Here is an 11894-nt window from a genome sequence, read left to right as displayed (position 1 = left end):
ATTTAAATTAATAATTATTGCTAATTATGGGGGCTACGTACGCACGAAGTGACGAGAGTTCGTGCGTAGCTACTATTTATGCTAAAGTCCGGGTAGTTTAGGATTCAAATCATGAATTACGTGTGTTAATTGTATCCTTTATTTAATTAAAGTATTTGAACTATATTGTGAATTGTTAGGGAAAATAGTAAACTATATTGTGAGTTGTTAGGGAAGATAGTAAAAGATTGAAATCTCATATACTTGAATTTTTGTATAAATTAATTAATTGTTAAAAGAAATTGTACATCGTCTTGTATTAATCTTATAATATATATATCCTCATTCCGGAGGTACATAAGAAAATGTCCTCCTTTCTTGTGGAGCGGGCCGAATGCCTCGGCAGTATAGATGCATCTATGGATCGCGTCGCACGTCCCTCGGCAGTGTACACGACACTCTGGATCGGGCCGTACGACCTCGGCAGAAATCGTGCTTAATAATAATAATTACACGATACCTTGATATTTTAATTGTAGCTTGTGAAGTTAAATAAATGGGGAATTGTCGTATTTGAAGGAATTTAATTATTCCTGCTGGTTAAGAAAAATTATTGTAAATTCTATAATTCATATTGATTTAAATATTTCTATTGTTATTTTATTTATTATATTTGACCCTTAGTGAGTGTCAAAGTCGACCTTTCGTCACTACATCTTCGAGATTAGGCTTGATACTTACTGGGTAGACGTTGTTTACGTACTCATGCTACACTTGCTGCACTTTTTGTGCAGGACCTGAGACAGGTGATATAGTTGAACCTATCGGCGCATTCACGTTATCCAAAGGCTTAGTGGTGAGCTGTCTTTTTTGAGTTATTCTGCAGAAACTAGTGCCTCTTCTTGAAATTTTATTATGTCTATTTTATTTCAGACAGTATTTGAAATTTTTGTGTAATCTACTAGATGCTCATACAGTTGCGACACCAGGTCTTGGCACACACTAGTAGATTTTTTGGATTTAATTCTGTTCCTGTATTATTTTTCTAATTTACTAGATCTTTTTAGATTGTCTTAATTCTTGCATGTTGTAAGAGTTTAATTACTCGATTAATTTTTAAAGAGTTGAATAGGTGTTTAAATCACTAGTTGACTTGCCTAGGTGTAGTGTTGGGTGCCATCACGACCTATAGGTGAAATTGGGTCGTGACAAACATGGTATCAGAGCACTAGGTTCACGTAGGTCTCTCAAGTTATGAGCAGACCTAATAGAGTTTTTGTGGATCGGTACGGAGACGTCTGTACTTATCTTCGAGAGGCTATAGGGTGTTAGGAAACTACCTTTCTTCATCTTCCATCGTGCAATTTATGTAGAACTAAATATCTTTCTCTTATTCTCTCACAAATGGTGAGAACGCGCTCTAATGAGGTTCCAGACCAGGGAAGAGCTACTCCCCCTGTTGTTAGAGGTCGAGGTAGAGGCCAGGGGAGGGCTCCAGCCCGTGGTAGGGGACGAGGACGTCCCAGGATTGTTCCAGTTATGCCACCAGTGGGTCCAGCTGAGGATCCCATTATTGAGGAACATGGTGAGGTGCCCGTGGCAGAGCCAGCTCTAGTGGATTTTACGTCTGCACCGGGATTCTAGGAGGTCATGGGCCGTATGCTGCGGTTCATGGACACTATGACTTAGGCCGGTTTATTTCCGGCAGACCCAGCCACATCTCAAGCGGGCAGGGGAGCACAAACCCCTACCACACAGGCTCATGGACAATCAGCTGCTGTATATCAGACCCAAGGTGCACTACCCGTGGGTGGAGCCCAGCCAGTGGCAGCGGCTACACCTGAGCCCAAACCAGCTGCGACCGCCGAGCCGCAGAAGCTATTGGACAGATGGGCTAGACTACATCCTCATATCTTTGGGGGTGAGCGACATGAGGATCCCCAGAACTTCATTGATCGATGCAGGGGCAGACTGCACAACATGAGGATATTGGAGTCTCATGGGGTAGACTTTGCTACTTTTCAGCTAGAGGGCAGAGCCCGTAGATGGTAGAAGACTTATCTACTTGGCAGAGCAGCAAATTCTCCTCCCATGACTTGGGACAGATTCACCCGTATTTTCCTAGACAAGTCTATTCCACCCTCCCAGAGGGAAGAGTTGTGGTTTCTGTTTGAGCAGCTCCAGCAGGGTCAGATGTTAGTGACCGATTCTGAGGCGAGGTTCTCTGAGTTATCTCGCTATGCACTTATGATACTTCTTACTGAGGCGGAGAGAGTGCGAAGATTTGTTGCGGGTTTACATACTGAAATTCAAGCCACTATGGCTCGAGAGGTTGAGATGGGGAATTCTTATGAGTTAGTCGTGGAGATATCCCGGAGGATTGAGGGTGTGCGTTAGCAGAGCCGAGAGCAGGTTATGAGAGATAAGCGGTTTAGATATTCTGGAGAGTTCAGAGGTGCTCCGTCTAGGGGTAGAGGTCATTTTGTGAGAGGGCAATCTAGCAGTCCCCCACATCCAGCACCACCGCCTCCTCGGGGTGCTCCAGTACGACCTTATATTAGTCATATGCCAGGGAGTTCTTATCGCCCATAACTATTCAGGGTTCTTCCAGTCGGTATTCAGGTCACCAGGGTCAGACTTTTAGTCAGCAGCCCATCGCACCGAAAAGTTACTAAGTGCGGGGATCCCAGTCATATGCGGAGATTCTGCCCCAGACTTCGGGGTAGACCAGTGCAGCAGGGTCAGCAGCCTATGATTACTGCACTAGTTGTTCCACCAGCCATTCGACCACCAAGAGGTAGAGGACAAGTGGGTAGGGGTCGTACTAGAGGTGGAGGTCAGCCAGGTGGAGGCCAGCCAGTTGGCGCTCCGGCCCGATTCTATACTTTTCCTGCCAGACCAGATGCATAGGCCTCAGATGAAGTGATTACAGGTATTATTTCTGTTTGCGGAAAAGATGCCTCCGTATTATTTGATCCAGGGTCTACATATTCCTATGTGTCATCTCTATTTGCTCATTTCCTGGGTGTTTCTCGTGAGTCCTTGAGTACTCTTGTTTATGTGTCCACTATTGTGGGCGATTCTGTTGTTGTGGATCGGATCTACCGGCCCTGCATTATTACGTTATGTGGTTATGAAACTAGAGCAGATCTTATATTGCTTGAAATGACCGATTTTGAAATCATCATGGATATGGACTGGTTATCTCCATATAATGCCATCCTAGATTGTCATGCCAAGACTGTTGCCTTGGCTATTCCAGCATTGCCTAGGCTGGAGTGGAAGGGTTCGCCTGTTAGTGCATCTAATCGGGTTATTTCTTTTATGAAGGCTCAACACATGGTTGAGAAGGGTTGTTTAGTTTATCTAGCCTATGTTCAGGATACTACTGCAGAGACTCCGACTATTGATTTAGTGCCTGTAGTTCGAGAGTTCTCCGATTTATTTCCTTCAGATATTTCAGGCATGCCACCGAATCGTGATATTGATTTATGTATTTACTTAGTTCCAGATACCTAACCTATATCTATCCTACCGTATCGCATGGCTCCGAAAGAATTGAAAGAACAACTTGAGGAGTTACTAGCCAAAGGGTTCATTAGACCGAGTGTATCGCCTTGGGGTGCACCAATGTTATTTGTGAAGAAGAAGGATGGAACGATGCGAATGTGTATTGATTATCGCCAATTGAACAAAGTCACTATTAAGAACAAATACCCTTTGCCGCGTGTTGATGATCTAGTTGACCAATTGCAGGGTGCTAGGGTGTTCTCTAAGATCGACTTGAGGTCGGGGTACCACCAGTTGAAGATTTGGGATTCGGATATTCCGAAGTCTGCTTTCCAGACTAGATACAGTCATTATGAATTTCTGGTAATGCCTTTTGGTTTGACTAACGCCCCGGCGGCGTTTATGAATTTTATGAACAGGGTATTCATGCCATATATTTATTTGTTTTTTATTGTCTTCATTGATGATATTTTGATTTACTCACGTAGTAAGGAAGAACATGAGCAACATATGAGAGTGGTGCTTCAGACACTGCGGGCACAGAAGCTATATGCTAAGTTTTCCAAATGTGAGTTTTGGCTAAATTCTGTAGCATTCTTGGGGCATATTTTATCGTGCGAGGGCATTAAAGTTGATCCTAAAAAGATCGAGGCAGTTCAGAATTGGCATCGTCCCACTTCAGCGACTGAGATCAGGAGTTTCCAGGGTTTAGCAGGTTATTATCGTCGCTTCGTGGAGGGTTTTTCATCTATTGCCGCACCTTTGACCAAATTGACCTAGAAGGGTGCTCCGTTCCGATGGTCTGATATTGTGAGGTGAGCTTTCAGAAGCTCAAGACAACATTGACTACAACACCAATGTTAGTGTTGCTTTCCGGTTCGAGGATGTATACAGTGTATTGTGACGTTTTACGCATTGGTTTGGGTTGTGTATTTATGCAAGAGGGGCGAATTATTGCTTATGCTTCACATCGGCTGAAAACCCACGAGAAGAATTACCCGCTACATGATTTGGAGTTAGTTGCAATTGTTCATGCTCTTAAGATTTGGAGGCACTATCTTTATGGGGTGTCTTGTGAAGTTTACACTGATCATCGCAGTTTACAACATTTGTTCAAGCAGAGGGACCTAAATTTGAGCCAGCACAAATGGCTTGAGTTACTAAAAGATTATGATATTACTATCTTGTATCATCCGGGCAAAGCAAATGTAGTTGCAAACGCCTTGAGTAGAAAGGCGGAGATTATGGGTAGTTTGGCTTTCATTTCAGCGGAGGAAAGACCATTAGCTTTGGATATTCAGTCCTTGGCTAACAGACTTGTGAGGCTGGATATTTCAGAACCCAGCCGAGTTCTTGCATGTGTAGTGGCCCAACCTTCATTAATTGAGCAGATCAAGGCTCGCCAATATAATGATCCACACTTAATGGTTCTTCGAGAAACGGTACTACGGGATAGTGCCAAGGAAGTTACTATTGGCGTGGATGGTGTTCTGCAACTCCAGGATCGTCTATGTGTTCCTAATGTGGATGGAATGAGGAAAAAGATCCTAGAGGAGGCACACAGTTCTCGGTATACTATTCATCCAGGTGCTACGAAGATGTATCTTGACCTGAGGCAACATTATTGGTGGCAGCGAATGAAAAAGGACATAGTTGAGTATGTAGCTAGGTGTCTAAATTGCCAGCAAGTTAAATATGAGCACCAGAGGCCAGGTGGCCTACTTCAGCGAATGACTATACCAGAGTGGAAATGGGAACGCATTACTATGGACTTTGTAGTTGGGTTGCCGCGGACCTTGCGGAAGTTTGATGTAGTTTGGGTCATTGTCGACAGGTTGACCAAGTCGGCATACTTTATTCCGGTTGTGACTATGTATACTTCAGAGAGGTTGGCCCAGATTTATATTCAGGAGATAGTTCGGTTGCACGGTGTGCCAATTTCAATCATATTAGATAGAGGCCCTCAGTTTACTTCTCATTTCTGAAGGTCAGTATAGAGTGAATTGGGGACCCGCGTAGATTTCAGCACAGCCTTTCATCCGCAGACCGACGGGCAGTCGGAGCGGACAATTCAAATTTTGGAGGATATGCTCAGGCATGTATGATCGACTTTGGAGGTCAGTGGGATCGTTTCTTGCCTTTAGCCGAGTTTGCTTATAACAAAAGTTACCAATCCAGCATCGATATGGCTCAATTTGAGGTTTTATATGGTCGGCGATGTCGTTCGCCCATCGGATGGTTTGAGCCCGGTGAGGCTAGGTTATATGGTACTGATTTGGTGAAAGATGCCTTGGAAAAGTAAAGTTAATTTAGGAGCGACTTCGTACAGCACAGTCCAGACATAAGAGTTATACGGATCAGAAAGCGCGTGATTTATCATTTATGGTGGGTGAAAGAGTCCTCTTGAAGGTTTCACCGATGAAGGGAATCATGAGATTTGGGAAAAATGACAAGTTGAGCCCAAGGTTTATAGGCCCATTTGAGGTGTTGAGACGAGTTGGGGAGGTTGCTTACGAGCTTGCTTTGCCTCCCAGTCTATCAGGAGTTCATCCGGTTTTTCATGTATCTATTCTACGGAAGTATCATGCCTACCTGTCACATATGTTAGATTTCAGTACTGTTCAGTAAGATAAAAGTTTGGGTTATGAAGAGGAGCCAGTTGCCATTGTTGATAAACAGGTTCGCCAGTTGAAGTCCAAGAAGATTTCTGCAGTAAAAGTCTATTGGAGGGGCCAACCGGTCGAGGAAGCGACTTGGGAGGCCTAGGAAGACATGCGGAGAAGATATCCACACTTATTCAACACTCTAGGTACAATTCTAAACCCGTTCGAGGATGAACGTTTGTTTAAGAGGTGGAGAATGTAATGACCCAACCGGTCATTTTGACTTTTAGAACCTCTTTCCCCTAAATAAAACTCCTTGTATGTGCTTTTATTAATTTATGACTTGCGGGGATGGTTGGTTCGGGATTTGAAAGTGTTCGGGTTAAAATCGGAACACTTGATTCCTTAAGTTGGCCTTAAAATGCTAAGTTTGACTTCGGTCAACATTTTTAGAAAATGATACCAGAATTGAATTTTGATGATTCGAACAGCTCTGTATGATGATTTTGAACTTAGGAGCGTATTCGGAATTTTGTTTGGAAGTCCGTAGTTAAATTAGGCTTGAAATGACTAAAATAGGAATTTAAGTTTGGAAGTTTGACCGAGGAGTTGACTTTTTGATATCGGAGTCGGAACCCAGTTTCAAAAATTTTCATAGCTCCGTTATGTCATTTATGACTTGTGTGCAAAATTTGAGGTCAATCGGACTTGATTTGATAGGTTTCGGCGTCGAATGTAGAAGTTGGAAATTTTAAGTTTCATTAAGTTTGAATTGGAGTATGATTCGTGGTTTATTGTTGTTTGATGTGATTTGAGGTTTAGACTAAGTTCGTATGATATGTGGTTGAGGTCCCGAGGGACTCGGGTGAATTTCGAACGGCTAACAGATCAATTTTTGGATTTGGAGTTTGCTGAAATCTGGTGTCTGGTTTCCTTTTACGCTATCGCGTGAGAAGGTTCGCGATCGTGTAGGCTTAATTGGGCAGCTGGAAATTTATTCTATGTGATCGCGTGGGAACTTTCGCAATCGCGTAGGTTGGGCGAGCTGTGCTATGCGAACGCGTGGCTAAGGCCGCGTTCGCGAAGAGGAACAGAGGGAGGAGCTGGGCCACGCGCTTAATGCTTCGCGATCGCGTGAGAAGGTTTGCGATCACGTAGGTTTGCGGAGTCAGTGCTTCGCGATCGTGTGGGATTTTCCGCGATCGCGTAGGGTTATTTTTGGGCAATTAAAATTTGTGCTATGCGATCGCGTAGAAGAAATCACTGGGCAGAGAGTTTAAGTTCCCATTTTTTATTTTTACCGATTTGGAGCTCGGATTGAGGCGATTTTTGGGAGATCTTCAGAAAAAACAACGGGGTAAGTATTTTTAATTCAATATTGGTTAAATTACCCGAATTCATCACTGTTTTAATCATTTGATTGGTGAATTAAGTTGGAAAAATTTGCAAACACTCTTGGTTAAATTTGAGGATTTGAGGGCCGAATTATTATCGGAATTTAGTAATTTTGGTATGGGTAGACTCGTGGTTGAATGGGCGTTCATATTTCATAACTTTCTCCGGATTCCGAGACATGGGCCCCACAGACGATATTTGAGTTAATTTCGGTTTTTTTATTGAAAAATGTAGTATTTTCTTATATAATTGATTCCTATAATTTTGGTGACTGTATCAAATTATTTTTGGCTAGATTCGAGCCATTCGAAATTGGATAATCGAGGAAAGGGCCTACTAGTAGATTAAATTAGAACAAGTCGAGGTAAGTCTCTTGCCTAACCTTGTAAGGGAGAAATTACCCCATAGGCGATTTAAATTAATAATTGTTGCTAATTGTGGAGGCTACGTACGCACGAAGTGGCGAGAGTCCGTGCGTAGCTACTATTTATGCTAAAGTCCGGGTAGTTTAGGACTCAAATCATGAATTACGTGTGTTAATAGTATCCTTTATTTAATTAAAGTATTTGAACTATACTGTGAATTGTTAGGGAAAATAGTAAAAGATTGAAATCTCATATACTTGAATTTTTATATAAATTAATTAATTGTTAAAAGAAATTGTACACCCTCTTGTATATATCCTCATTTTGGAGGTACATAAGAAAATATCTCCCTTTCTTGTGGAGCGGGCTGAATGCCTCGGCAGTATAGATGCATCTATGGATAGCGCCGCATGTACCTCGGCAGTGTACACGACACTCTGGATCGGTCTATACGACCTCGGAAGAAATCGTACCTAATAATAATAATTACACGATACCTTGATATTTTAATTGCAGCTTGTGAAGTTAAATAAATGGAAAATTGTCGTATTTGAAGGAATTTAATTATTCCTGCTGGTTAAGAAAAAATATTGTAAATTCTATAAATCATATTGATTTATATATTTCTATTGTTATTTTATTTGTTATATTTGACCCTTAGTGAGTGTCAAAGTCGACCTCTCGTCACTACCTCTTCGAGATTAGGCTTGATACTTACTGGGTACACATTGTTTATGTACTCATGCTACACTTGCTGCACTTTTTGTGCAGGACCTGAGATAGGTGATATAGTTGGACCTATCGGCACGCATTCACGTTATCCAGAGGCTTAGTGGTGAGCTGCCTTTCTGAGTCATTCTGCAACAACTAGTGCCTCTTCTTGAAATTTTATTCTGTCTATTTTATTTTAGACAGTATTTGGAATTTTTGTGTAATCTACTAGATGTTCATACACTTGTGACACCAGGTCTTGGCACACACTAGTAGAATTTTTGGATTTAATTTTGTTCCTGTTTTTTTTTTCTAATTTACTAGATCTTTTTATATTGTCTTAATTCTTGCAAGTTGTAAGAGTTTAATTACTCAGTTAATTTTTAAAGAGTTGAATATGTGTTTAAATCACTAGTTGGCTTGCCTAGCTATAGTGTTAGGCGCCATCACGACCTATAGGTAAAATTGGGTTATGACAATGGGACTAACGGCTACCGGATTGAGGACTGCCGACACCTCCGGGAAGAAGTGGCAACACTGTTAAAGAATGGTCACCTCAGAGAATTCTTGAGTGACCGAGCTAAAAACAATTATGGTCGAAACAGGGGCGACACGAAAACCTCGAAAGCAGGAGAAGAACCCCCCCCCCCCCATGCAAAATGATCAACATGATCTTCGGTGGAAAGGAAATTAATGGGGTCACCTTTTTGGCAGCGACGAAGACAAAAGTATCGATAACTTATAGTAAAAGCCTCCGGGAAGACGATATCGCATTTACAGACGAAGATACAGACGGATTACTACTACCGCACAATGACGCACTGGTAATTTCTTTAAATGTGTTAGATTTTAAAATTAAATATATTTTAGTGGATCCAGGAAGTTCATCTAATATCATACAATGGAGAGTATTGGAGCAAGCTAAACCCACCGGAAGCATTATCCCGGTAACCAAACTCCTCGTCGGATTCAACCTCGCAAGCATGACAACCTGGGGAGAAATTTTGCTGCTCACGAACCCTGAGGGAGTAATGAAGACAACTCTCTTCGAAGTGGTAGGTGGAGACATGAGGTATAATATCATCTTGGGAAGACCATGGCTGCATGAGATGAAAGTTGTGCCTTCAACATATCACCAATTGTTAAAGTTTCCGACACCTGAGGGGATCAAACAGATAAGGGGTGATCAATCGGCGGCAAGAGAAATGAATGCAATTTCGGTCTCTAGTAGCAAAGGAAAGGAACGTGCGGCATAGCAATTACCGAAATCGGAACCTGCCCCCGAACCAGATAAAGTTAGCCCCGGGACAGAAGAGTCGGAACAATACCAGGTACCAAGATATTTTCAAGTACCAGAAAAGACGGACGCGACAAAGTCCACGGCAGAAGAACTGGAGCAAGTTGCGTTGTTCGAAGAATTCCTAGAAAGGAAATTCCACTTAGGAACAGGATTGCACCTGGAGCTCAGGTCTGCTTTTATCGAATTCCTTAAAATTAATGTTGATTTTGCATGGTCGCACGAGGATATGATAGGAATCCCGACTGAGGTAGCCATACACAAGTTAAGCTTGGATCCCAACATACCTCCGGTAAGGCAAAAGAAGCGCCCTATTGCTGAAGCAAGGAATAAATTTGTCAAAGAAGAGGTAACCCGTTTACTTAATATTAATTCAATCCGAGAGTTAAATTATCCGGACTGGTTAGCCAATGTAGTAGTAGTTTCTAAGAAAAATAATAAATTTTGTATGTGCGTCGATTATAAGGATCTTAATAAAGCGTGACCGAAAGACTTATTCCCATTGCAAAATATCGATCAAATGATTGATGCCACGACCGGGCACGAGTTAATGATTTTCCTCGATGCTTATTATGGGTACAATCAAATCAAGATGAACCTAGAAGACCAGGAAAAGACTTCGTTTATAATGAATTTCAGTATATATTGTTACAACGTAATGCCCTTAGGGTTAAAAAAATGCCGGAGCCACTTATCAACGGCTCGTGAATAAGATGCTCGAAAAACAAATAGGAAAGACTATGGACGTATATATAGACGATATGCTCGTTAAGCCTTTGAATACATGTGACCATCTGAAGCATTTGCAAGAAACCTTTGACATCCCGAGGGAGCATAATATGAAGCTTAACCCCGAGAAGTGTGCGTTCGAGGTCAGTTCGGGTAAGTTCCTAGGATTCCTACTCATCGGAAAAATGTCATCGCTTCTTCGCACTACTCAAAAAGAAAAACAGTTTTGAATGGACACCGGAGTGTTAGCAAGCCTTGAAGGAGTTGAAAAAATATTTGTCATGCCTTCCGTTGCTCTCAAAACCAAAAGAAGGTAAAATGTTGCTAGTCTACCTTGCGGTTTCAGAAGTTGCGGTAAGTGAAGTTTTAGTCTGAGAGGATGAAGGTACGCAATCTCCCATTTATTACGTTAGCAAAATTTAAACGGTAGCAGAAACTCTCTAGCCACATCTGGAAAAGCTGTCCTTATCTCTCGTCGTCACTGCTCGGAAGCTGAAACGCTACTTTCAATGCCACCCGATAGCTTTGGTGACTACTTTCCCTCTGAGGAATATCCTCCATAAACCCGAGTTCTCGGGTAGATTGTCCAAATGGGACATGAAATGAGCGAGTTCGATATAGAATATAAATCAAGGACTGGAATTAAGTCGCAAGTCTTGGATAACTTCATGGCCGATTTCAGTCCGGGACTATTGCCTCTAGCGACTAAGGAGGCAATAATGGCGTCAGAATCGACATTGGTAGATTGGACCTTATTTACGGATGGGGCTTCAAACGTAAAAGGGTCCGTGCTTGGAATAGTCTTGATCACGCCTTTAGGGGAAACCTTGAGGCAAGCCATCAGAACAATTCCTTTAACTAACAATGAAGCAGAGTACAAAGCTTTGATTGTAGGGATCGAATTGGCCCGGGGGCTTGTCTCCGAAATCATCAAAATCAAATGTGATTCGCAGTTGGTGGTGACTCAGGTCTACATAATTTTTGACACCAAAGAAGAACGTATGCAAAAATATGTGATAAAAGTTCAGGATTTATTGGCACGATTCCGAGAGTGGTCAATTACTCATATCCTGAGGGAAGATAACGCGGAAGCAGATGCATTGGAAAATTTGGGCTCATCGACAGAAGTCCAGGGATCGGGATCAGGAACGGTAGTATAACTGATGAACTCAGTCTTGGACACAAATGGTTACTATGAGGTGAATTCGACTAGTTTGACCTGGGACTGGAGAAACAAAATAATCGATTATCTCGAGCATGGAAAATTGCCCGAAGACCCCAAAGCATCAAGAGCGTTACGTGCCA

Source organism: Nicotiana tabacum, chromosome 12 (genome assembly GCF_000715075.1).
Source record: "Nicotiana tabacum cultivar K326 chromosome 12, ASM71507v2, whole genome shotgun sequence".
In the NCBI taxonomy this organism is placed as follows: domain Eukaryota; kingdom Viridiplantae; phylum Streptophyta; class Magnoliopsida; order Solanales; family Solanaceae; genus Nicotiana; species Nicotiana tabacum.
This window is presented reverse-complemented; position numbering follows the sequence as displayed.